Source organism: Hemicordylus capensis, chromosome 4 (genome assembly GCF_027244095.1).
Source record: "Hemicordylus capensis ecotype Gifberg chromosome 4, rHemCap1.1.pri, whole genome shotgun sequence".
Lineage (NCBI taxonomy): Eukaryota > Metazoa > Chordata > Lepidosauria > Squamata > Cordylidae > Hemicordylus > Hemicordylus capensis.
The window spans coordinates 129,312,030-129,338,799 of NC_069660.1; the positions used below are offsets into that span (position 1 = coordinate 129,312,030).

At 41.3% G+C, this 26,770-nt stretch overlaps 1 protein-coding gene across 10 annotated transcripts in view; it reads right to left on the reverse strand.

Moving 5' to 3' along the window:
- The window catches only part of SLC44A3 (solute carrier family 44 member 3), a 215,791-nt gene that overhangs the window by 184,369 nt on the left and 4,652 nt on the right, over positions 1-26,770 (reverse strand). For 2 of the 10 annotated variants that reach the window (XM_053244982.1, XM_053244975.1), the window contains exons 1-3: positions 26,382-26,710; positions 24,768-24,901; positions 14,912-14,964 (exon numbers count right to left, since the gene is read on the reverse strand). The exons of 2 other annotated variants lie outside the window; for them this stretch is intronic. The gene's annotated coding sequence lies outside the window, so the exon portion shown is untranslated. Of the gene's footprint in view, positions 1-14,911; positions 14,965-17,782; positions 17,808-24,767; positions 24,902-26,381; positions 26,711-26,770 lie in introns of those variants that run through there. 6 more of the 10 variants (XM_053244977.1, XM_053244974.1, XM_053244984.1 and 3 more) reach the window with 4 other exon arrangements.

Here is a 26,770-nt window from a genome sequence, read left to right on the forward strand (position 1 = left end):
TCTATTAAGGTGGTGTCTAGCAATCCTTCTTACAGTATTAGATTGAATCAGTTTCAATCTGTGATGCCTGAGGACATGAACAAACTGTTTCAGGCGGTGCGGCCTACCACTTGTTCTCTGGATACTTGCTCGACTTGGCTGCTTCTTGGGAAATTGTTGGAGATGGCCTAGTTAATATCATTAACTCGTCGCTGAGGAAGGGTAGGCTGCCTCTTGTTTGAAGGAGGCAATGATTAGACCACTTCTTACAAAGCCTTCCCTAGATCCCTCAGTGATGGATAGTTATAGGCCAATCTCCAATGATTGGGCAAGGTGATTGAGAGAGTGGTGGCTAACCAGCTTCAGGCAGTTTTGGAGAAAACTGATTATCTAGACCCATTTCAAACTGGCTTTAGAGTGGGCTATGGGGTTGAGTCTGCCTTGGTCAGCCTGATGGATGGCCTTTACCAGGGAATCGACAGAGGAAGTGTGACTCTGTTGGTTCTTTTTGATCGCTCAGTGGCGTTTGTATTCAACCATAGTATCCTTCTGGATCGCTTGGGGGAATTGGGGATAGGAGGCACTGCTTTGCAGTGGTTCTGTTCCTGTCTCTCAGGCAGATTCCAGATGGTGTCGCTTGGTGAAAGTTCCTCTTCAAAACAGGAAAACCCCTGCTAACTTGGCAAAGTGGCACCTTTTAACATGGTGGTTCTCCTTATTTAGCAGGAGGAGAGTAACTGGCCCTATCCACCCCCAGCACAGTACCTCCAGTGACTGTTGCTGGTGTCTGTCTTCTGTTTCTTTTAAATTGTGAGCCCTTTGGGGATAGGGATCCATCTAATTTATTTTTTATTTCTCTGTGTAAACCACCTTGAGCCATTTTTGGAAGGGCAGTATAGAAATTGAATAAAATCATCATCATCATCATCATCATCATCCCCCAGTGAGGCACTACCTTGGCGTGGTTGTGGGGCTTGCCTGCTCTGAGGAAGGTGAGAGCTATGCCAGAGATCCAACCATACTGGACAGGTCTCACCAGAGGAGCCAGACGAAGAGTGCCTCTCCCATCAACAATATGGTGAGACGTAACTTTAATAAATCTATTCCGGATCGGTCGTCGCCTGGCTAGCAGACCAGAGAAGATTCATAATAAGAAATAAAGTATTCACAGGAGTTGAGCTGGAAGAACTGCAAAGAGCAACACAGGCTCAAGATATGGAAGAATTACCATCAACTGAAGAAGTTACTCAGGTGCAGGTGGAGTTGGCGTTGGAAATAGAGGATGCCACTGTTGCTAAACTGTTTCAAAATCAAAACCAGGTAACCTCCCCTTTGCCTTCACCTCAAAAACCCGAATGCCGTTTAACAGAAAAGCAACAAGAACTAAAGCAAAAAATAACTGAGCACATGAACCAAACAACTACCAGGGTTCGATTTTCAGCTCTAAAAACTTGCCAAAAAACAACTTGCTCAGGCATTAAAATATATAAATGCTGCACTTGCAGAAATAACAACCAATAATTTGCAAGAAACAAACCAACTAGTGTACAGTGCAGCAACAATAACAATGCGCCCTACATGGGACTGCCTTTGTACATAGTTCAGAAACTTCAGTTAGTTCAAAATGCGACAGCCAGACTGTTCTCTGGGGTAACCTGGAAAGACCATATTTTATTTATTTATTTATTTATTTTTGCATTTTTATACTGCCTTTCGTTAAAAGATAGCCCCAAGGCGGTTTACAAAAGTTAAAAACATACAATAAAAACATCATGCTAAAAGTATAAAAACATATAAAAACAGGCATAAAACAATACAACAGATAAAAACACCCAGAAGCAGCAGTAAAAACGATTATGTAAAAGCCTGGGTAAAAAGCCAAGTCTTTACAAGCTTTCTAAAAGCCGTGATGGAGTCCGAGGAACGAATGGCCACTGGGAGAGCATTCCAGAGTCTGGGGGCAGCAACAGAGAAGGCCCTGTCCCGAGTGCACGACAACCGGGCCTCTCTCATTGTCGGCACCCAGAGCAGGGCCCCCTCAGATGTCCTTGTCAAGCGGGCAGCAACCCTTGGGAGCAGGCGGTCCCTCAAATACCCTGGGCCCAAACCGTTTAGGGCTTTAAAGGTCAAAACCAGCACCTTGAATTGGACCCGGAAACGAACCGGTAGCCAGTGCAGCTCTTTCAAAATGGGGGTGATATGTTCCCAACGGGCAGCTCCGGATAAAACCCTCACTGCCGTGTTTTGCACTAGCTGCAGTTTCCGGATATTCTTCAAGGGCAGCCCCACGCAGAGCGCGTTACAGTAATCCAGCCGCGACGTGACTAAGGCGTGGGTAACCGTGGCCAGATCTGCCTTCTCGAGAAAGGGACGCAGCTGGCGCACAAGCCGAAGCCGTGCAAAGGCACCCCTGGCCACCGCCTCCACCTGAGCTTCCAAAAGCAGAGCCGGGTCCAGTAGTACCCCCAAGCTGCGTACTTGCTCCTTCAAGGGGAGTGCAACCCCATCCAGAACTGGTAAAATCTCCTCATCCCGATTGGCTTTCCTACTGACCAACAGTACCTCCGTCTTATCCGGATTCATTTTCAGTTTGTTAGCCCACATCCAACCCATCACGGCCTCCAGCCCCCGGTTCAGGACATCCACCGCCTCCCTAGGATTAGATAAGAGATAGAGCTGAGTGTCATCCACATATTGCTGACAACTCAGTCCAAATCCCCGGATGACCTCTCCCAGCGGCTTCATGTAGATGTTAAACAGCATGGGGGACAAGACCGAACCCTGCGGGACCCCACAGGCCAACGGCCACGGGGCCGCGCAGTAGTCCCCCAGCACCACCTTCTGGACCTTCCCCTCAAGAAAGGACCGGAACCACTGCAACGCAGTGCCTCCGATTCCCATACTCGAGAGGCGGCCCAGAAGGATACCATGGTCGATGGTATTGAACGCCGCCGAGAGGTCCAGCAGAACCAACAGGGACGCACTCCCCCTGTCTAGTTCCCGGCGTAGGTCATCCACTAGAGCGACCAAGGCAGTCTCAGTCCCATACCCGGGGCGGAAGCCAGATTGAAAAGGGTCCAGATAATCCGTATCATCCAAGACCCTCTGCAGCTGGGACGCCACCACATGCCTGTTTTAAAACAGTTGTACTGGCTGCCGATATATTTCCAGGGGAAATACAAAGTGCTGGTTATTACCTTTAAGCTCTGAATGGCTTGGGTCCAGGCCACCTTAGAGAGCACCTTCTTCGGTGTGATCCCCATCGCTCGTTGAGGTCATCTGGAGAGGTACGTCTCCAGTTACCACCAGTGTGTCTGGTGGTGACTCAGAACCGGGCCTTTTCTGTAACTGCTCCTGGCCTATGGAATGCACTCCCGGAGGATATCTGCAGTTTAGTCTTGCTATTGGCCTTTAAGAGAGCCCTAAAAACTTACTTGTGTGGCCTGGCCTTCCAAGGTTTTTAAATGGTTTTTTAAAAGTATTTTAATTAGTTTTGAATGGTTTTTAATTGTTTTTGAATTGTTTTTATCACTATGTCTTGAATGGTGTGTGTGTTTTTGTCTTTTGCAATATGTTGTACACTGCAAAGAGCCTTTGGTTTATAAAATAGATAAATAAATAAATAATCAATCAATCAATCAATCAATGGTGCGGCCACATTTGGAGTGTACGGAATCTGGAGCTTTTTAGTTTGGAATCGAGGCTACTATGGGGAAACATGATAGAAGTGTATAATATTATGCATGGAGTAGAGACAGTGGACAGAGATGATTTTTTCTTCCTCTCTCACAACACTAGAACCAGGGGTCATACCATGAAACTGAAGGCCAGGATTTTAAGACCATCAAAAGGAAGTACTTTTTCACACAGAGCACAATTAATCTATGGAATTCTCTGCCATAGGATGTGGTGATAGCCACTAGCCTGGATGGCTTTAAAAGGTGCTTAGACAAATTCATGGAGGACATGTCTATGAATGGCGACTAGTCATATTGCCAGTTCCCTCCACAAATGATTTACTTTCATTATTAGTGCAATTTCCCTTAATTGATGTGTGTATTCATGTTCTTTTAATAAATTTGATTTATTGTTCATTATAAGCCATTTGCCTCCACATTGTGTTGATTCCATTTCTACTTCAGAGATTTGACCTTGGATGTGATGGCCCAAGCACATGCTGTAACACCAGCTGTAATCATGGGAGCTGAGGTAGGTTTGGTACTGAAATAACTGATATTATTATTTTGGCAGAAATTTCAGCACCTTTCTGAAAATAATTATACTACAAAATATATTTTGGGAACATTCACTCTCGCATGATATACAAATATATATCACTTTTCAACAAAAGTTCCCAAAGCTGTTTACATCAAGTGTGTGTGTGTGTGTGTGTGTGTGTGTGTATGGCAAATATATGTGTATTTGTATATGTGTATACAAATTTGTATATGTATATTAGGCAAATATAAATATGCCTAAACAGCATGAAAGGCTGATGCAGTCTTGAATTTATCTATGGACTTTATTAGTTTCTCAGATACTAAACAAATTAGGAAATTAGTCAGACATAAGTCATGCTATAAAGGGTTGGATTCAGAGAAGTATACGTGGAATTCACCTACAATCTTACATCAACCAAGTAGCCTTTGAATCTTCACAACCAACATTATTAAAGGAAAACACATGGGAACTGATGCTAATGATTTGTTTAGGTTCTCATAAAGACCAAATAAGATTTTTAAAAAGAGAATAATATTTCACATTATCTTTTAGAAGTTTATGTACATACAGTGATAAAATTATGAACACTTATGAAAAGGTCACATATAGAAGAGCTCTGAGTCCAATACACAGCTCTGTTAAATTTAAATATACGCATTGAAGACAACCTAAAACCAAAGTATTTTGATTTAACTGGATTGTGTAGATCAAGCTGTAAGTATGTTCAAAATGTCAAGAAGTGTTTGACATTTTGACCTTTAAATTAAGGCACTAAAATAAAATTATTTGAGAGTTCACAGGTAATCACTTTTTGACATTGCAGGTATACTCCCATCTCAATCTTGCCACTTTGCTTTCACTAGCTACTAGACTATACCAGCTCCCACCAAGCCAAATTCCTGAGCATTTTTCTGTTCTGGTTTATGTCAAGGGAACTTGAACATGGGGCCTGAAGGCATATTAACACTGACAGCTGATAACAGTGTGCCCTATTTAGATATTTCTCAAGCAGCATTTTTCAGCTGTTTTCAGCTTCATGTAGCTGCTCAAGGGAAGTAATTTCTACTTACAAGATTTCCAAAGAAGAGCTTAAACTATTGAACTTTGTAACAACAGTACACCAGCACTAGTACAGTCTAACCACAAACCAAACATTCATTTCAACTCCATACATATGCTGATCACTCACATTCTGGATTACATTCCCATTTCCATTAATCAACTTTAGGGCTTGGCTCTTTGGCATAATCCATTTTTGTGTGAATTATGTCTTGTTTGGAAACCATAATCCTTGCTATGTTTTTGAAATAAACTGTGCCTGTCTCCCTGGTTTTAGATATGCTCACAGAACTTGTAATGCAATCAGTAAAAACTGTGAGTCTATCTCTATATATAATTCTGTAAGGCGTACTCATGGCTAATCCTGTTTGTAGCAGCTCTCACAAGAGTTTTAAGCAGAAGCATCTGATTGGGCAGCAGGGATTCCATATGCAGATAGGGAGAAAGAGCCTGTGGCACCGTGGTGATTGGGCAGTGGGCATTCCATATGCAGATAAGGAGGGTTAAGGTCAGTTGGAATGCAACTGTTACTGGTCAGAAGATGTTCTTGATTGTAGAGGAGAGGAATACTCTCTCTCTCTCTCTCTCTCTCTCTCTCTCTCTCTCTATATATATATATACACACACACACACATATATATATACATATACACACACACACACGACTCATGAGGGAGGAAAGAAGGGAAGGGAAGAGAGAAACAAAGAAGGACGAGTAATGGGCCCGAGCCTGTCAGCGGCCTGAGGGGAATGAGCGGCCATGACGGCACCTATTGGCATCAAGGAAGGGCCAAATCAACCACTGCTGCTGTTTGGGGCTACCGAGGCCATTGGCGGAGGGAGGGGGACAGGCAGGCAAGGGATGGACCCGGGCCTGTCAGCGGCCTGAGGGAAATGAGCAGCAGTGAGGAGGGGCCTGGTCAATCGCTGCTGTTGCTGTTCCTGTGGGAAGGAGCAGGACCAGGGCTCGGGTGAGGAGGTCTCTAGGTATAGGGGGCTGCAGCTTGGCCAATAGGTGCCAGCAATGCTGCAGCCATGATCATGAGGGGTGAGGGGGATGGAAACAACCGGATGGAGGAGCAGGAGCGTGGTTCAGTTGAGGGTGGAGAGATCTCTGAGGTGAGGGGAGCAATCAAGTAGTAGCGCACAGATGCTCTGTGCAGGTTAAGCAAGTTATTAATTAATAATTGTGGGTCTATTAATAATTACAATTTTAAAAGGTAAATCCTTCAAAAGAGAGGATTGTTTATCCATGATCATCCCACCCCAACAGTTTTAAAAACATTATAATATTGTTATTCTATGTCTGAATAAGGAACACAGAAAAGAAAATCCCAGTTTATATATCATATCATATCCTGGGGCACTTCCATAAACAGCTGAGAACCTTCCCCCAGCCTTACTTTTTAATTTTAATTTTTGCAGAAATGTACAAAAGAAAATTAATTACAAAAAAACCCAAACCCACAGATAAACCTCAGCTTAGGAACAAACAGAAGTAACACACCTCAGGATCATAGAAGAGATATACATTGAAAAACATAAATAGCAATGTTATACAGCATTTCAGAGTGCTCAAAATACTTTACAGTATTTTTACATACAGTAATCCATATAACAAGCTATAAGGTAAAATGTTAAAGGGAAAGAAGGCAAAAGAACCAAGAATTCTTGGCATCTTATAAGGTCATTTCCAACTTTTAAAGCGAGGAAAAAATGTGTGGGGGTTGATTCATGGAATGATGGCACAAGAGGGTGCTTGGAGGAAACTCAGGTGCTGCTTTCCTCTTAAGAGAAAGTGATTATCTTGGAGGGAAGGTTGTTAATTGTTTTTTTTTAATGGCAAGCTACAATTAATCTTGGCTTTGAAAATGTTCTGCTAGTTTGCTAAGGAAAGAAGCCAGAGTCCTTTCAACAGGGTGTTGCTTGTAAACAATCCAGCTCACTGAACACAAGATAGCTGTGTAATTAACTATGTCTCAAAGAGCAAATTCTTTTCTAAATACAGGGCTAGTGAAGGGTCATGCTATATAAGAAACGGAGGTAAGAAACTGTTAAGATATAGTTAAATACACTGTATGAACCAGGGCAGCAGATTCTGCCCCCCTGCACATAGTGTACTTATTTTATAGTTTTCTTATCTAGATCTTGCACATAATCCTGTCTGTAGGCCTGTGACTGCCATACCATTCTTCTTCATCATGAGCCCCATCCCACTGAGATCATCTGCAGAGGCTCATCTGCAGTTGCCACCAGCTCATCTGGTGGCTACATAAGGACGGGCAGGGGCATAGCTAGGGGAGAGGGGGCCCGTGTTCATCATACAATTTCATACAATTATAGCTACGCCCCTGAGGACGGGCCTTCTCCGTTGCTGTCCCAAGACTCTGGAAGGCACTCCCTGCTGAAATAAGAGCCTTCCCGTCTCTGACAACTTTTTTAAAGTCCTTAAAGGCTTGTTTTTTTCCACCCAAGCTTTTTAACTTGACTGTGGTTTTAAATTGTTCTAAGGTTTTCATTTTTGTCTAATTTACTTTATTTTATTGTAAACCACCCAGAGATGGAAGTTTGGGGTGGTCTACAAATTAGATAAATAGATAGATAGAATACCATACAGCACAAAATCTTAGGATAGTTTTCAGAGAGCCAGTTCAAAGCTGCAGGGAGGTGGGGGAGAGAAGGAAAGGAAATCCCCCACAACTATAACACTTTAGACTGGGACAAGAGAGGGAAACTGCATGTGTAACTGTATGCAAAGGTATTTGCTCTACCACTGAGCTACCTGCCCCCGTATCCAAGCTTACCTGACTGTGACCACAACACTCTGTGGTCATGGGTTAGCACAGCGACAACAACTTGATACTGAACGGAGTGAAGTACAGGAATGTAAATGCTGCCATTCTCTCTATTTAGAACAGGCCTGCTCAACTTTGGCCCTCCTGCAGATGTTGGCCTACAACTCCCAAAATCCTTGGCTATTGGCCACTGTGGCTGGGGATTATGGGAGTTGTAGTCCAAAAAAAGCTGGGGGACCCAAAGTTGTGCAGGTCTGATTCTGAAAAAAGTAAAAATAAAAAAGGACAGAGGTGTACTCCAGGCCTGAGGACGGGTGATGCACAGCTTTCAAATAATAAAGCAAAACAATCAAAGGTGAACAGAATATGAAGCAACAGGTTATTGCTACATGAACAGCAAGTTGCCTTGTTGCCATTTGCCACTACTTGATGAGCACTTATATGCATCTAGAGTGATACAGCAGGATAGCATTTAGCTTCCAAAATAACAATATTACATTACATAATAACAAGTATAACAAGTTAAATTTATATTTTTTTAAAGCCACAAAATGGTGTCACAATCAACATCCAATAAGCGTCCAAGATACTTGCATTACCACATTTCACACAGAAACTGCAATAGCAACAGATGGGAGTAGAATTCCAAAACATGTGCATGTTTTAGTGGTAATATCTGCATAACAAATGCACCACTTTGAGAGAAGATGGGTGGATTCTGTGCTTCAGATGAACATTGTGCATCTATTACAATTCTAAAAGGTTATTCAGGAAGGTTCTCAGACTCCATGAACATAGTTACCTATGTATATTGTATTATACTTAAGGTAGTGTCACTTTGTCTGCAATGATTAGAATCGTTTAGACAATGGTTTTCCCCGTGACACTCTATGGATGCGAAAGCTGGACTTTGAAGAAGCAAGATAGAAAAAACATTGATGCTTTTGAACTTTGGTGCTGGAGAAGATTTTTGAGGATACCATGGACAGCCCGGAAAACAAACAGATGGATCATAGAACACATCAATCCAGAATTTTCACTCAAGGCACAAATGACCAGGCTCAAACTATCATACTTGGGACACATGTGAACACCCAGCTCCCTTGAGAAATCCATAATGCTGGGAAAAGTTGAAGGAAAGAGGACAAATAGCAGCAAAGTGGACAGATTTGATTATGACAGCAATGAATGCATCAGTGAGAGAGCTTAAAGGCCAAGTTGAAGACAGATCATCCTGGAGAGAATCTATCTATGTGGTCGCTAAAAGTCGACACTGACTTGACGGCACTTAATCAAGCAAGTGTCACTATCTGGCTAACTAGTGTGGTGGTATGGAATATTCAGCTTCCAAAGGAACAAAATCATTTGCAAGGAAAGGAAAAGTTGTCAGGTTGGTTGGGATTAAAAAGGCAAGCTAAGGACTGGGTAAAGGTTCTGGGAATTTAAGAGACTGAGAGAGCCCAGAGTCAAGAAGGCTGAAGGCAGGCCATAGCCACAGGGGAGACTTAGTTGATTAATGGATCCTTTGGATCATCTCTAAATGTTCAACTTTCATTTTAAAAAGCAAGTTTTTAGCCCTTTTAATAATAGAGATATACAGGTGAAACTCGGAAAATTAGACTATCGTGCAAAAGTCCATTAATTTCAGTAATGCAAATTAAAAGGTGAAACTGATATATGAGACAGACGCATTACATGCAAAGCGAGATAAGTCAAGCCTTAATTTGTTATAATTGTGATGATCATGGCATACAGCTCATGAAAACCCCAAATCCACAATCTCAGAACATTAGAATATTACATGGAACCAAGAAGACAAGGATTGAAGAATAGAACAATATCGGACCTCTGAAAAGTATAAGCATGCATATGTATTCCGTACTTGGTTTGGGCCCCTTTTGCAGCAATTACTGCCTCAATGCGGCGTGGCATGGATGCTATCAGCCTGTGGCACTGATGAGGTATTATGGAAGACCAGGATGCTTCATTAGCGGCCTTCAGCAATTCTGCATTGTTTGGTCTCATGTCTCTCATCCTTCTCTTGGCAATGCCCCATAGATTCTCTATGGGGTCAGGTCAGGCGAGTTTGCTGGCCAATCAAGCACAGTAAACTGTATACTTTTCTGAGGTCCGATATTGTTCTTTCCTTCAATCCTTGTCTTCTTGGTTCCATGTAATATTCTAATTTTCTGAGATTGTGGATTTGGGGTTTTCATGAGCTGCATGCCATGATCATCACAATTATAACAAATTAAGGCTTGACTTATCTCGCTTTGCATGTAATGCATCTGTCTCATATATCAGTTTCACCTTTTAAATTGCATTACTGAAATTAATGGACTTTTGCACGATATTCTAATTTTCCAAGTTTCACCTGTAAAGAAAAGCTCACAAGCAGTATGCAATTTCTCACTAATACAATTAATTTTTTTTAAAATAGGCTGTTCTGTAATAATTCTCCATCTTCTTAAGCCCCATCATTCTAACACTTCTGGCTATGGGGCTGGGAAAAGGAAGGGTTAAAAATGAGACAATGATCTGAGAAAGAAACTTGCAAGAAGGGTAGATAGAAAATGGGGCTTGAGGAAAAGGGCAGAGGTAGTGGGGAACTGAGGCGAGAAGGGGGCAATCATAGCAGGGACTCTGAAGCAAGCTCAAATCACTTAAGATCATGACGGTTTTGATGGCATCAAGGAGTGCTAGGAACGGTGTTCAAATTAATTCCGCAAAAAATATTTTGCAATATATACTGGTCTTCAGATCATTATGTAAAGAGAGGAGTAATGATGTCCAATTCCCATTAGTGTTGCTCTGCTGATATTATTCTCATACATATATGGTAAGAAGCATTTAGGCATCCTCAGTTTAGTTGTATTAAAGTACAGGTGACCCTCCTTATCTACAGTCCTAGCACCCGCATTTCCACGTATCAGCACTTGGGCAATGGACATGCAACCTCGTTATCCATGGTTTAAAAAATGGTTAAAATGCACCTCTCCACAGTTCCTAGATGGCTGGAAATAACCTCCTAGGTAATTTCCAGCCACCATTTTGCTGAGTGAAGCCATTTTGTAGCTTAAAAAAAAACAACCTAGCAATTTTTCCATGGAAAATCAGCGGAATTCTGGTTTTTTGGAGGGCATTGCTGGACAGCTGGAGACTTGCGGAGCATGACATGGTACATTATTGTTCTTATTTCTGCCTTTTAAAGCTTTAAAAAAAAACCCTTTAGGAACCTAACCCCCCCATATTCCATATAAGGTGGCAGTATCACTCAAGGTCTCCTTATCCACGGCTGTAGCCAAGAACAGAACTCCTGTGGATAATGAGGGCCACCTGTAATGTATTCCTGAGACACTAGGTTTATGGAAATTAAAATGAGAGCAAAAGATGTGACTATTTAGGAGTTTCCTAGTGACCAAATGTTTGATTTAGCAACACTGAAAGTTAACGTCCTGTAAAATGTCTATTAATAGATTAATGAATTGTTCTTTTTGGCAAGCAAAATGCATTATGTTCCAGAAAAGAGAGAAATTATAAACTTTTAATAACATTTGGCACAATTTTCTGGAATTAGTTCTCTCCCCCCTCAGTTCTACTTCTTATCAGTGTCATAAGGGTTTTGTTTGTTTGTTTGTTTTGTTGTTGTGTACCACTCAGAACCTTTGGATAGGGCACTATTAAAATGTAATTAATAAATAATAAAATATTGTATATCCTGAAACTTAAAGGGAAGGATATGTCAAAAGGAAGTGATACTTTTTAATCTACCTTTATTATGTATGTATTCCATGTATGATTGAATTATTTTTATTTTTATTTTTAATAATCTCAATAAACTGTGAAAGGGAGGACAAAGGCTTTTTAACTCACTCCAGCAAAAACATTTTTGCATCAAAATTCTACTCTGGTTGTTTTGACAATATTATTTTACATTTAACTTTGCCACATTTGATTCAAAATATCTTCCCTAAGCAACTATCTGCATGAAACTTGAGAACACTGGAGGAATGTCAAGTGTCAGCAAAACACTCTTTCAATCTGATCAAGCAAGATAGAGATAAAGAAAGAATGGCTGACTAAATAAACTTTTGGGAAATCAGCAAAGGTGGCAGTGTCACAGACATAAGCAGAAAGCAAAAGCATTTCAAGGCAAACGTATCAGTTTCCAAAACAGGACCAATGAATGCACCACTCCTTAAGTCCTTTTGCTTTTATTTAAACTGGTACTTAATAGGGGTAAAACTTGACCAAAAGCATCATAATTTGATGAGCTATTTTTGGAGAAAAATACTCCACTCAGTGAAAAACACATTAGACTAGGCCTACATCTCCAAGAATGTCCAAAAACATCCACATACTTTAGGAGTCAAAAAATTCCCCCTCTACTTTAAACAAACACAAGCCATATAATTATTGTTTCACTGAGGACCTTTGACCCTTACTTTTTCAGAAGCAACTCCATTGAGTTCTTCCTATCTCTTGCTTTTGTTATATATTCCTCCCATCTAGGCATGTTTCTCCTCCATAGAGCTCACATTTTTCCAGAATTTGTGGTCCCTTTATGAAAACCAGCCTCTGTTCAAAGAATCCTCACCCTAATTGATAATATATTTAAGACAATCTTCCTATCTTATCCCAATCTCTTCATGTTTTTTGCAAGTGTACAGGTGCAGTGTTTTTCTACTGAAAATGTGGCAAGCATGAAGGATTTATTGTATGCCTTCAGAGTACGGAAGCACAGAAGTATGCAGGACACACAAAAAAGGTGAATTTGTGTTTACTATCACTGTTTACATTATCACATGGACCCCAAGAAATGAGGGGCTACTTATTCTTGTCCTAATTCTCTGAAGTCAAAAATTGAATTCCAGTAAATCATATTAAAGATACTGAATTTGATTCAATATTTGAGTCTGTAATACAAATTTGATTTGGGTTTTTCAAATAACCATAGCAAAGCCACAAGAAATAAGAACAATAGTTGATCGGTTTTAAAGATTCTTCCAGGAACAGGTTGTGACCTACTTGGGACTTACAGTGGAGTATTAGATTGCAGTGATTTGTCCTGATGTTAGTTTTGATGAGTAGGGCAGTTACCATGGTCCAGAGGGTTATGGTCAATATATATACTCCACTTATCCCTATTGTACAATAACATTTCCCCCCTTTTTTCTGTGTGTGTGTGTGGGGTGGGGGTTGTGCCAATTCTTAAGACTTAATGAATCTGATGAAGTGGACTATAGTTCCCAGATACATTTGTTATTGTGCACATATCTGTAAAAACTGCTTAGATAACAGCTCTTTTCCCTGGATGGATTAACCCTAATGCACATGCATGTACATGCATGCACATGGACCCATAGTGTCAGTGGATCATTTCTGTGAATGCTCTAGCATATTGCTGCTATTCAAGTGTTATAGCTGTTACGATAATAAGCTCAGCCATTGCAAGAATAAGTATTCTATTAAATTGTTTTTTAAAAAGAAATTGTCCATTTCCTGACACTGTTAATACTAGTTTCAGAAGCTAGAAGAGCTTTTGCAAAGGCGGCGGCAAAGAAAAATCTTCAGTAATGTATAATGAGGAATGCATATTAGAAAGTGATTCCCATGTGAATAGGAATCACAAATACACAAGTACCCCTATTTTAATCTGTAGAACACTGGAGGGTACGTAGTTAAGTTCAGCATCCAGGGAGACAATCTTAGCAGAGGGCAAGGGTGAGCAGCAACCAAAACCCAGAGTCAAGCAGGTCTGGCCTAGGAGCAAACGCATCCTGATTTCCTAACAGCAGAACACCCAAGACAGGGGACCAAACCTGTCCTAAGAAGCTTATACAGGGTTCTTCTGTGTTTGTTGTGCTAAACTGGAAGCAAATATTTCCCTATAGGCACACATACATAAGGATGTGAGTATCTTTAGTTGACTTACAGAAATATCATGATTGCGAATCTAAACGTAACTGTGATTATAACATTCAGTAGATAAGCTAATACATATATCAACACTAGAGAAATTGAAATGAGTATCAGACTTTTAGGCCAACCCATCATAAAGAAAAGGAGAATGTCTGTATTCAGCTTAGAGGCAATTATTTGTTCCTGGAAAAGATGAAACAACAAACACACGTACATTGCTTCAGTGATAATCAGCAATATATGACATGGTTCCTCCCTCCCTCTCAACTCTGTTTTTAAGAACAGTGAAGCTCACAGCAATAAACTGAGTAATTTCCTTCATGAACTTTAGATACACACTATCAAGAAGTTAGCTAAATAAATAGAAAACACAGGGCTGGACATCTTTCAGCTTTCAAGTGAACATAAACTTAATGGATTATTGAAACAAAAAAAAATTAAAAACTACATCTAACTTTTTAAGAATGAGTGTGGTGTTTGAAGGAGATGGATTAACAGATCTTCAAAAAGGAGACTCAAAAGGGGGGGGGGGATGCTCCTCCCCTCGCTGGCCACCAGTCCAGATATTCACAACACAAACCAGCATATAGTTTAGTTCTTGCTGTAAATAAAGGGGTAAGAAACAGGAAGCAGGATATTTCACCATAATCTCTCCATGTGTACCGTTAAGCTTAAGAATTTCAGCAACCTTTCAAGTGTCCATAAATATTCTGTCTCATGCATATGCTGAATCTGCAAGAGGTTTCACATCTTATGAAAGAGATTCTCTCTAAGTAGTTGAGCTTTCAGATGTGAAATGTTTTCCAGGAATAGTCTGCATTAATTCAAGTATATTTCCAGCCACAGCAAGGTTGTCAGAGGTGCTAAACAACAGAGTTGCCAGTGGCAGCCAAGAACGCAGAGGGAGAGCATGTCAGGGCACAGGATATGAGTACCTGTATCTCTTCTCCCATAAATGGAAAAAGGCAGCTGGCGGGCCATTTTCTTTCTGCAGAAAAAGGTCAGAGGGGAAAGGGTTAAGGAGTCCCTCTACATCACCTCCCCACCCACCCCATGTCAGTATTCTATGTCAGAATGCAGCCTCTGTGATAGCTGCATTTTGTACTTTAAAAAGTCAAACAAAACCTCAGAACATTATTTGGCCCTGAGAAGAATAGATATATATGAACCAGCCATAGTGCTGTAGTTTCCACACAGTGGAGTGGAACTTACTATTGGGTAAAAGGTCATGCAGATGAGCCACCAGGAAAAAGTACCAGAGGAAGTACAGACAGGATATGTTTCCGTTTTCAAAAACTGAATTTGACTGCTACATTTTTTAAAAATGGATACCTGACTGCATTATGGGTACCTCAAGGATGACCTCAGAAGAGGCTCTGCTCTACATTTTGTTGGTGACTGATACTCAGCTGTTCAGCTTGTGGGACAGGGTCTTCTTAGTGACAGCCCTCAGATAACTGAAGTCCCACCTCCAGGAGGTTCTTACTGACCCATCTTTCCCAACCTTCAAACATACACTTAAGAGTTATCTTTTCCATTAACTTCTGGAAAAGATTGAGCTGGGGCTCTCTCATACGTGCCCGATTTATACATGATGGGAAACTGGAGATCACTTCACCTCCGGCTTCCAAACCTGAACGTATGATCCCAGGGAAATGGAGTTTGCGGGCGAAAGCAAGCCGTGGCTTCCCTCACCAAACTCCACTCTGAACCTCTGAAACTCCACCACAAACTCCATTTCTTCAGTGCCAGCATTACATACAAACGCTGGCACCGCAATTTGGGTCCCACAGAGCCGAAGTTGAGGGAGATAGCTCCTCCCTCACTCCAGCCCAATTGGCTGTATGGGCTGTTCTTTTGTGAAGGGAGCCCACAGAACCAGCTCCTCCACTTCTCTGCAGTCTCACTGACTGCAGAATGTCTCTCTCCCCAACATCCGAACACGCTGACAAGAGTGGGGGGAGGAGGCATGGAACCACGGTTCCATTGGACCTGTGGTCCCATATTACATATGAGCCGGGCCAAAGACTTGGTTTTATAGTAGCTTGGTCACTGGTTTATACTGCCTCTGATGTTTTTTGTTTTATGATTTCATTATTTTAATTGTTTTTAATTTTAATTCTGTTAGCTGCTTTGGGACCACAAGGTGAAAGGCAGCATACAAATCTGAAAAATAAAATAAAAATGTGAAAGATAACAGGCCAGTTTATATGTAATGCCAAACCATGGCTTAGCACTACAGGAGTCCTATGCTTATATGTTTCCTTTCAATTCTCTCCTCCCCTCATCCACATTTAATTACCGGGATTTGATCCTGGTTTGTGAGGTAAATGCAAAAGTGCATAAGATCGTCTGCTGGTTCAGATGCAATGGTGTGGCTGGCACTGTGTGTCACAAGCCAAGAAGAAACTAATTAAGCAGAGTGTGCAGCAAGGGAAGAGACAGCACACAAGCAGGGGGCTCCTTCCTCTAGTAATATCAAACCATGGTTTGGCATTAACTGTGAAATGATTAACTGTGAAAACTTTTTTTGTTGCAAGCTTCACTTAAAAAAAAAAATCATATGCAGTTTTTGCCTAAGGCTGCAATCCAATTCACACTTATCCAAAAGTAAGACCCATTAAATACAGTAGGATTTACTTACAAGAAAACAAACAAAGGACTGGGCTGCAAGTGATTTAATTTTCTACATACGATTCTGTTTTCAGGGTAAAACTAAATTTTGTGGCATGATAGATAGATGAAAGAACAGACTTAAGATTCCTAGTAATACTGATTCCATGGTGGGAGAGCTGTGTCACCAAAAAGAAAGAAAACATAAGGCACTTCTGTTTTATTCGCAGCAGCAATCACACATGGACACCCCTTCACAATGCAACATTTTTATTTCTGTTGAGCATCAGCTTTTGTATCACTATGACCATTAAGGGGATGCCAACTCACAGCTCCTTCTCAAAAGCAAATTAGCTGGGATGCAAGAGGTGGTCAAGCATGGTGGAATTTCTGTGTGAATTGAGTAAAACAATGAAAAAGCTGTTTGGAATGTTCTCTCAATGCATCATCTAATCACAGAACTACATTCTGTTTTCTGGGGTCTATTGAGAAGTCAAACATCAGCCTCCATTAAAAGATAATGACTGCAAAACCTTTGCACATACATCGCAAAATATATTTTTCAGCTCCTGTCCTGAAAAATAAAACCACTCTGTAAGCAAAAAAATCTCAATCATCTAAATTAGTCAATCAAAGAAATAGCTTTTCTAAATGAATATTTTCAGTGTAATTCACAGGAGGTCACTTCAAAAGGGGTAATCATGCAAATACATCTTTGTTGAACTTTTAAAACAGAATACATTTTTTAAAAGCACACACCCCACAAAATATTCAATGGTAAGAAAAAAATGCTGTTGAAGAGGAAAAAGGAATTAAAAGCAAGAAAAGTGGCTTTCAACTAGCAGGCACATAGCTTTGCACAAACACTAGAGATAACCAGTCCAGACATAAGTATGGCTGTGTGGATTCCAAATTATCTTTCAGAACTAGGCCCTGGCTGTTACTGGCATTTTCTGGCTAAAGTTAAAAGAGAAATGCTTCCCTTTCGTGGGGGAATTCATGGTTTTGCATACTTTACAGTTCCAAAGTAATTGCAGTAAGACCTTCACGCTATATTGTATGCATTCACTAATATCAAATTTCCTTCTCTTAGAAAAGAACGGCCAACTTCTTAAGACCGAGGAGGTGTAACAGGCGCTGCTCAGGGGCTAGAAGATTGTTATAAACAGTGTTGGCTCTGTTGCCTTGCTTACCTTGCCAGGCCTGCCTCCTGGGCCCGAATCCAGTACTGACACTGCCTTGTCCCCTCACTAGTCTACCCCCTGGACTGAAGCTGGCACTGAACCCCCCCCCCCTTGTCTCTGACTAACTGGCCCCAATACTGTCCCTTTCCTCCTTGCTGGTCTCACTTTCTAGCCTCTGCTGCTGGTTACTGTTGTTGTCTGGCAGGCAGCATGCATGGTAGCTTTGCCATCCAACCTTTCCTCATCACTTCCCTCCCTCTCTCACTCATTCACTTATTTTTGGCAGCCAGCACAAGTCCATCAGTGCACAGATTCTAATGGCACTCCAGTCCTACAAACATCAACCTGAGTCGAAGTTTGCCTTTCTTTACAAGAATGTTCACGGGATGAAAAGGCATCCCAAGGGATGGGTGTTGCCCAAGGCTTGCCAATTTACCATTCCTTCCTAAAAAAAAAAAGGACAAGGGATAAGAAGCAAGACACAATTATAATATAAACATGTACAAGACTTTGCAAGCCATTTACAAGGCTCTATCAAATGACCATAATGAAAGCAGATGACAGACTATTAAATTAGTGCTTCTTTTACCTCACACATTGTAGTGTACACGTTGTGTGCGTGGTGTGTGTGTGTGTGGCAGACACATGGGCGACAGTTACTTCCGCTCTTTCTGGCAAACAACGGCGGCAGGGAGGAACGCTGCCGCCCAAAAAACTTAGTACAAAAACAGAGCACCAGAAGGGGGAAAGCGGTGGGAGGGGTAAGGACAACCCTCCCGCCCTTAAAGCGAGACCTGCCCCCCCCCCCCCGGCGCGGGACCAGGCCACGTTCGAACCAGTTCAGAGGCCTCTAAAATGGTTCGGGCACATCCCTACTTAAGAGGGGTTTGGATCACTTCACGGAGGAGAGGTTTATCAGTGGCTACTAGTCTGAGGGCTATAGGCCACCTCCAGCCTCAGAGGCAGGATGCCTCTGAATACCAGTCGCAGGGGAGTAACAGCAGGAGAGAGGGCATGCCCTCAGCATCATCTGGTGGGCCACTGTTTGAAACAGGATGCTGGACTAGATGGTCCTTGGGCCTGATCCAGCAGGGCTGTTCTTATGTTCAGAGAAAGCCTAGCTTTAACTGACCTATACACATGGTGAACTGGCAACCACTTTCATGCTGGAAAAAATGAAGACTCAAAGCTCAAGCCAAAAGTAATTAGAACAATGCCGTAGAAAAGGTTTAAACACTGGGATTATTTCACAGGGTACTGGCTGATGAGCATTCAACCTGTTTGATATGTAGCATGTTGCATGTGTCACCTGTTCATCAGCTGCATGATTGTCAGTGCACTATCAAACTGCAGGAATATACTACAGATTGGCACAATCACTGAAGCCATTGCTATGTGGTGCTTGCATGGGATCTGGAGCAGTAAGAGCATCAGGTTGCTTTGCAATATACTGTTCCTGGTTTTAAAGGTACATGGACAGTGGGGGTCTTAGCATCTTTCCTTCTATGTTGTGCCACAACAGAACAATGAAAGATACAGACCAAGCCATGAAAAACAATCAAGTGAAAAGTTACTAAAAACTGTTTGAACCTCAGTACAATTCTTCTGTGTTAACAACAATGCAGAATTGAGCCCAGTTTTTAAACATTCCAAGTATAGTGATTAGTTTTGAAGGTAACTGTGGAATAAAATGGTAGCAGAGGAACAAGTGAAATGAGCTATAAGCAGTTTGCTGGAGAACTCTGGTATAAACGCACGTTTGTTCTTATCAGTTATACAAAAAGAGCACATTATTATCTTAAAAGGATACAAACAAGGGAGTGTTTAGAATACTCCCCTCTATAATTCCCAAGAACGAGTTTAATGAGTACTTGGATTACATTAGTGTACACTGAATGTTGCCAAAATTTCCTACTTGTTTACCTTGCCTCAGAGATGAAACATACACAAGAATCCTTTATTTTAACTGACCTGGTTATAACAACAAAACAACCCTGTTTTCCTCACCACAACCTCTAAGATGGAGAAGAGACTGTGGGAGCCGAGTTTTAAAAACTGGATTATATAATGGGAAGAGCACTTGCACAAGAAGGTTCCAAGTTCTCTCCCCTGGTATCTCCAAGATAGGGCTGAAAGAGACTCCTGCCTGCAACCTTGGAGAACCTGCTGCTAGTCTGTCTAGACAACACTGAGCTAGATGGACCAATGGTCTAACTCGGTGTATGGGACGAGGGCTTGCTCACACCTTTAACTTTGGCTAAGAGCTAGGCTACGAAGTGGGGTTAGGCTGGGCGCGCTCCTCACAAGCAGCCTAGTCCAGGCTAGGCTGCTCATGAGAAGAGCCTCAATAGCTAACAGTGCAAACTCAAAAACTCAAAATCAAAATTCACTTTAGCTACTAATTTAGCCATGCCCTTATGTAACCCACTGTTTTTTAGCCTCAGCTCATCTGTAAAATGAAGATAATAATTCCAGCCTATCTTATGGGTTAAATTAAATCATGACTTGCCAGGATGATTTAATTTTAGTTACTTACATTTATATCTTGCTCGTCCTCCAAGGAGCCCAGGGTGGTGTACATAGTTACATTTATCCTCACAACAACCCTGTGAGGTAGCTTAGCTGAGAAATGACTAACCCAGAAAGCTTTATAGCTGAGTGGGGATTTAAATTTGGGTCTCCTCAATCCTAGTCCAGCATTCTGACCACTACACCACAGGGAAACTGTGATCTATGGTGCAAGGAAACAGACTTGTGTTCAATTTTGACTTTTGGATCTCTGAGTAAAAACTAGACTTAAAAAATGCAAAGCCTGTTGCCTGAGGGGTATGGAAGTAATTTCTGGGTGTCTGGACCCTATACTGCTCCAGTAATCTCTCTTCAAGCCTGGTCTACACATGCAACAGAACAACATAATGGAGAGGACTATACCATTTCAGATTACAAACAGGCAGCATTTAGAAAATGTTCTTCATATAAATATAAATATTAGAATAAATAAGAATTAGAACACAGCAGAGATAAAGAACCTAGCCTTCACTCTATGTTGCGACTTTTATTTTAACAGGAATTTTTTTTAATTGCTTAAGCAGTAGTAATGGATATGACAGAGGCGTAACTATAGGGGGGGCACGTGCCCCGGGCGCCATCTTTTCTGGTCACGTGGGGGGCGCCGCCATGACCAAATTCTTTTTTTAAAAAAATTAATTTTTTGTTAATACAAATGTTTCCTGCTCAGTGCAGCAGCGCTGCAGCAGTCAAGGGAGCGTGTCGGTGCCCCCTTCCGCACGAGTGGTCCCTTCCGCGCCGCCTGCACCCCCCCCCCATTGCTTTGCTGGCGCCTGGCGGCCAGTCAGTGGCCTGGCTTGGCAGCGGCGGCGGGCACTTGTGAGGAAAAACCTAAGTATAATGTAGTATGTTGGGGGGCGGGGGGGGGGCGCAGTGGGGGGCGCCATTTCAGTGCTTGCCCCGGGCGCCGTTTTCCCTAGTTATGCCTCTGGGATATGAAAATTTGAATTGGTATTGTTTTTCCAAATGGAACCAGCTACAAACAAAAATTGAACCTTGCGATGTTATCTAAGAGTTTTTCTGTGCAAAAGAGGTTTTTAAAAGTTCAGCTAGGAAGAACAGTTAAGGCTGAAGCAAGAATTAAGAAAATGGGGAAACTTGAAAACTTACTACGTGCAATATCCTTGAAGAAAGGAACAAGGAATGGGGGGGGGCACAGAGAATAAACCAGCAATAATTCTTCTATTACAACATGCTAGACTCAAATACAGTCATAGAACAAACTGCATTCTCTACAGTGATATCTTTGGATTTGATACAAGTGTCAATTCATTGAATGAATGGATTATTGATTATAGTCCTAGCTCAGCAAAAGGTCCATGTACAAAAACACAACACTTGCCAATGTGCATTTTATTGCTAAAACTGAGGACCACTTCACACATTACTTTTTCAGGGGCATTAATCCAAAGCAAATATATGTTCCATTAGTCATTCTTTAGTGGATTGTGGATTGCCAATGGAAGCCATTATACACAGTCTATATGAATTCTTTACCCTAAAATATTCAATTAAGTCTTTTTTCTTGATACCTTTAGCCACCAGCCAAAATATTTTCTTTTACAGATACACTTTAATTTTTCTATTAAACCATCAGTGCATCATTCATGCTTTCTTTTCTTGCTCCTATTGGTGTGGTGCTTCCCCTCCTTTGGGCTTCCTGAATATTTTGGTAAATACAATGAATAAAAATTGTCTTCCCTATCCATGTACCCATTAAAAATCATGGCACTATATTTAATAACTAATTATGCACTTATTCTGATATGGAATTTAATTTATGTCAGGAAAAGTAGTGACAAGCTGTCCTGACACAAAGGGGTGTTTGTGTGTGTGTGTGTGCGCACACACACACACACACACACACACACACCATGCTAAGCTTGTTCATACATGCCACTTTTCCAGAATACCTGGAATGTTCTGGAAGTAACAGGAATATTTGTATGTTGTATACTGCATCTTTAAGAAGTGAGTCTCAAAGGCTTCAGGATGAGACAGGCCATGCGGAGAACTGAGGAAACATTTTCACTTTTGCAGTAGATGTTTGTATGAGTGATTGTATCTGTATGATTTCCCCAGCAGCCTATATCGTTCTAGGCAATATGGGAATAACTACAGACAGTACTCAGATAAAGTTGTATATGTTTTCCATGTTCACTGTGGAAATGAATGAGACAAATTAATCATGGCTAACCTAAGACCCATTATTGTCAAATGGACTTACTTATGACTAACTTAGCCTGGATGTTGCCCATGGTTTTTAGGGAAGTTATACTTCTTGGAATTCTTGCATATATGTAGAAAGAGACAAATGGAAATCCACTAATTTCACAATTGTCCCCTCACCCAATTTTTAAGCAGATACAATTCTGCAGCTCAAAAGTCTTGTGGACTGCATGACCAAAGGTTTTGGACCACACTCCTAGATAACATAAAGACTATTTTGCAGCAAACTAATATTTTAATGGCTATAGCAACCAATTAGTATGCTAATTTGTTCAGAAAATGCATGAATTATAAACAAGGACATTTTATTCAAACCAGTCCACCATGCAACAGATTGGGGCAGCCAAATGCAGAGCAGTCAACCACAATGCATGCAGACTTCCTGCTCACCCATTTTTCTCCATCTGTATACTTAAGGAGATGTATGCTCTAGCCTGGAATCAGAGAGCACAAAGCTTAGAATTTAAAAGTGATCAAAATGGCACAGGCATGGTGTAAAGGACCCTGGATTTACAGGGTATTCTAAACCACAATGGATGTGCTAGCTGGAGGGAACGTTCCCAACAAATACACACACACACATAATTATGAGTGCTTGCAAGGGACATGGTAGGTGGGGGGGAAAGAGGTTTGTGCCTTTGACAACAGCAGCTGAGTAAACACTGTGCATTCATTATGCATCAAAGTGTTTGCCTGGGAAGACTAAGCGAGCAGTGTAAGCAGATACTGTATAGATGTTTCCTTAACATGTTGAAATTTAATCTGAAACTCACTTAAACTGGAATTATATTGGCTTTTTTAGAATTTTGTGAGCAACTGAATTATATAACAATAAAAAGGAACGTTAAAAGTACATTAATTTGGCATGATCTTTAGATTTTTACTTTCTTAGAAGTGACTGCTGAAAGGATTTTACTTCCAAGTATGTGCTGAGCCTGCAAATCAAGGGCGAGTTTCAAACAGTCCAAGGAGTACTTGTAGACATGAGTGTTCTCTCTCTTTCCTTTCTCCCTCCTCCTCCTCCTCAAATTCCAATAATTCAGGTTTACTTGACTTGTTTTTTATTAGATTAGATCACAGAAGCTTCATACAATGTTTCTGATTTTCTTTCTTTCTTGCATATATTATTTAGTTAAATTGCTTTTATTGTTGATTGTAAAGAGCATATGAAATTGCCTTAGGGTAATGCTGCTACACCTTCTACACTGGTGTTTTCTGCAATGAAGTGTTGAAACAATGTACACGTACACATGCATCTGGGAAACCTGATCAGAAAGAACACCAGTGTTTCCTGAAACAACCGTAATGCATAGCATTGGCCTTATACTGAGCCAAGTTTACACAATCTACTGTGATAAAGTCTGAACATCCTGATCATTAAAAAAAAAAAATCAAGACAATCTGTCCTATCAGTATGATAATTGGCACTGTGGATCTACATGAGGAGGGATATCATGGTCCAATGTAATTTAAAATACATTGAAGAGTGGCTGAATGATAGCAGTTTGAACACTTTGAAGTGAGGAGTTCCTCTGTTTTTGACCTTTTATGTCTCCACCCAAAATATACCTCTGTGTCTCCGCCAGTTTAAAACCTGGCAGAATTCTAAGGATATTGCAGAGTTTGAGTAAAAATCGTTTGTATATTTAAGGATCACATTTACTCAGTCAATTAACCAAGAACAAGTTAGTAGAGCACCTTCTCAAAGTAAAAATGGTCTCCCCCAGAGTCAACAGCAGTAGACAGAAGAATGGGGAAATAGAAGCGTGCATGTGAGAAAGAACTGTTGCTTTCACTACGTGCGTGTGCAAAACAAAGAGGTAATGCTGCTGCATGTGTGTATGAAAAAGAGAGACTATTGATCAAGGCAAAACATGTCAGTGAAACATGTCTTGTGCCAGGGGGCTGTGCCCAGCAACAGGGCACTAATGCACGCTCTCCCAGCACTTTACCCATCACCAAGGGGGTCCTTTAAGGGAAAAAGAACCCTCTTGAGGCCCTGCACCATCTTTGAAGGCATGAACAGAGTGCTGGGAAGCGTAGCCCTTCCCAGCGCCTGCCTCATAAAGCTCATTAAGGAAGACTCTGTTTCTCTTAAAAGTTCTCCCAACCCTGACAAAAGTACAGTACTGCGTGGAGTTCAGCACAGTGGGAAATGGCTCTCACACTGAAAGTTTTTTGACAGATGAGCACTCACTTGAAAAATGGTGAAAATCATTGATCTATGCACACAGAAAAACAGGAACAGGTTTATGTATTTCTCCCACACCAAGTATATCAGATTCCTCTCTCTTCTTTCCTTCTTGGAAACAGAGACTCTTCCCAAAAATCCTGTAAGGAGTTTGAGGATAAGAAATTGCAAATTATGCTACAAGGATTCGAAGCCATGCTCCAGTACACCCAAATACAAACGCTTACCTGAAAAAGATATTTTGTGTGTGACTTGAATATGGAAGATATAACTGGGGACACAAGAGATATGGGCTGAAACAATTCTATGTAAAACTTAAATGTATATAAGATAAGCACTGTGACAATTCACATTCACAGTTGATAGTGATATCACAATCTTCTTGATATGTTAATTAACATCTGTGACAGGAAAGAAACCAAATCTTGATTTAAGTCTGAATTTACTAAGAGATTTGGTTCTAATTCAGCAACTTCATGCTGGAGTCTTCCCTTTCCAGACTCCAGAAGTAGTCTAAATTTCAATAGGAATTCAACCGAGTAATTTATTCAGAATGTCAGCCACTTTGTTTAAGAATGGTGACTATTTGATCAGCAGCAGAATGGCCTGCAAGACATAAATGTTTTCCCACTGATTTCTGAATGTTGCCAGTGTGGTGTAGTGGTTAGAGTGCTGGACTAGGACCTGGGAGACCTGAGTTCAAATCCCCATTCAGCCATGATACTTGCTGGGTGACTCTGGGCCAGTCACTTTTCTCTCAGCCTAACCTACTTCACAGGGTTGTTGTGAGGATAAACTTAAGTATGTAGTACACAGCTCTGGGCTCCTCGGAGGAAGAGCGGGATATAAATGTAATAATAATTTTTAAAATGATAATGTGGTGGAAATAGGATTACCATCATTCCAATCCCCACTGAAGCTCACAGGTGACCTTGAGCTAGTCAATTCTCTCTGACCCTAATCTACCTCAAAGAGTTGTGTGGAGAATAAAATGAAGAGGGGAGAGAGCTATAGACGTCAAGCTATCCTAAGAGGAAGAGCAGGACTTAAAAAGCACTCATACATTCATACATAAGTGTAATTAAGTCACTCAGAAAATTCTCCTCTTCCACTCACCAAATACTATTAAATATTTTAAAGAGATAATACTTTAGGAATGCTCTACACAGGAATAGCAAGTGCTCCCCCCCAAATATGTCCTGCTCCCCCATCCACCAGACCAGACCTGACCTTTACAGCAAAGTGTCAGACCACTAGTCATAGTGTATTATAAACGTGCCGTCAAGTCGATTTCGACTCCTGGCGCCCACAGAGCACTGTGGTTTTCTTTGGTAGAATACAGGAGGAGTTTACCATTGCCATCTCCCGTGCAGTAGGAGATGATGCCTTTCAGCATCTTCCTATATTGCTGTTGCCCACAATAGATGTTTCTGGGAAACATACCAGCGGGGATTAAAAATGGCAACCTTCTGCTTGTTAGTCAAGCACTTCCCCGCTGCTCCATAGCCTGAATTATTTTAAAAGATCTCCGTTGTTTAAAGACACCTCACTCCTCTACCCCAAAACAAGATGCAGAAGCCAGTAAAGCCAGGGAGATATAAGATTCATTAATTACGTTACCTCTATAAGTACTGTATGTATAGCAAAATCCTTGCTCCCCTAATAACGTTCCTTGCCAGCCCTTTGCTCCTCGAAGCTGGTTGTTGTTCTACTGCAACTACTATGAATATTTATATACCGCACTTCAACCAAAGTTCTCAAAGCGGTTTCACAGAAAAATAAATACATATGTTCGAGAGTTGCTCCTGTCTGGCTCTACGGGAGACTACACTTGGCACATCTTTCTGGCAGAGCCCCTGTTCTTTTAACTTCTGTTTAGCAGGAGGAAATTCAGCAGGTGCAGCAGCTTTCCCCGAGCGTGGATAAGGGGGTTAGCAAAGTTTTACACTGTAAGATTATTGCCTCTAAGCTTCCTGTTAAAACCATTCCAGCTATGCTGGGAGAGGGGG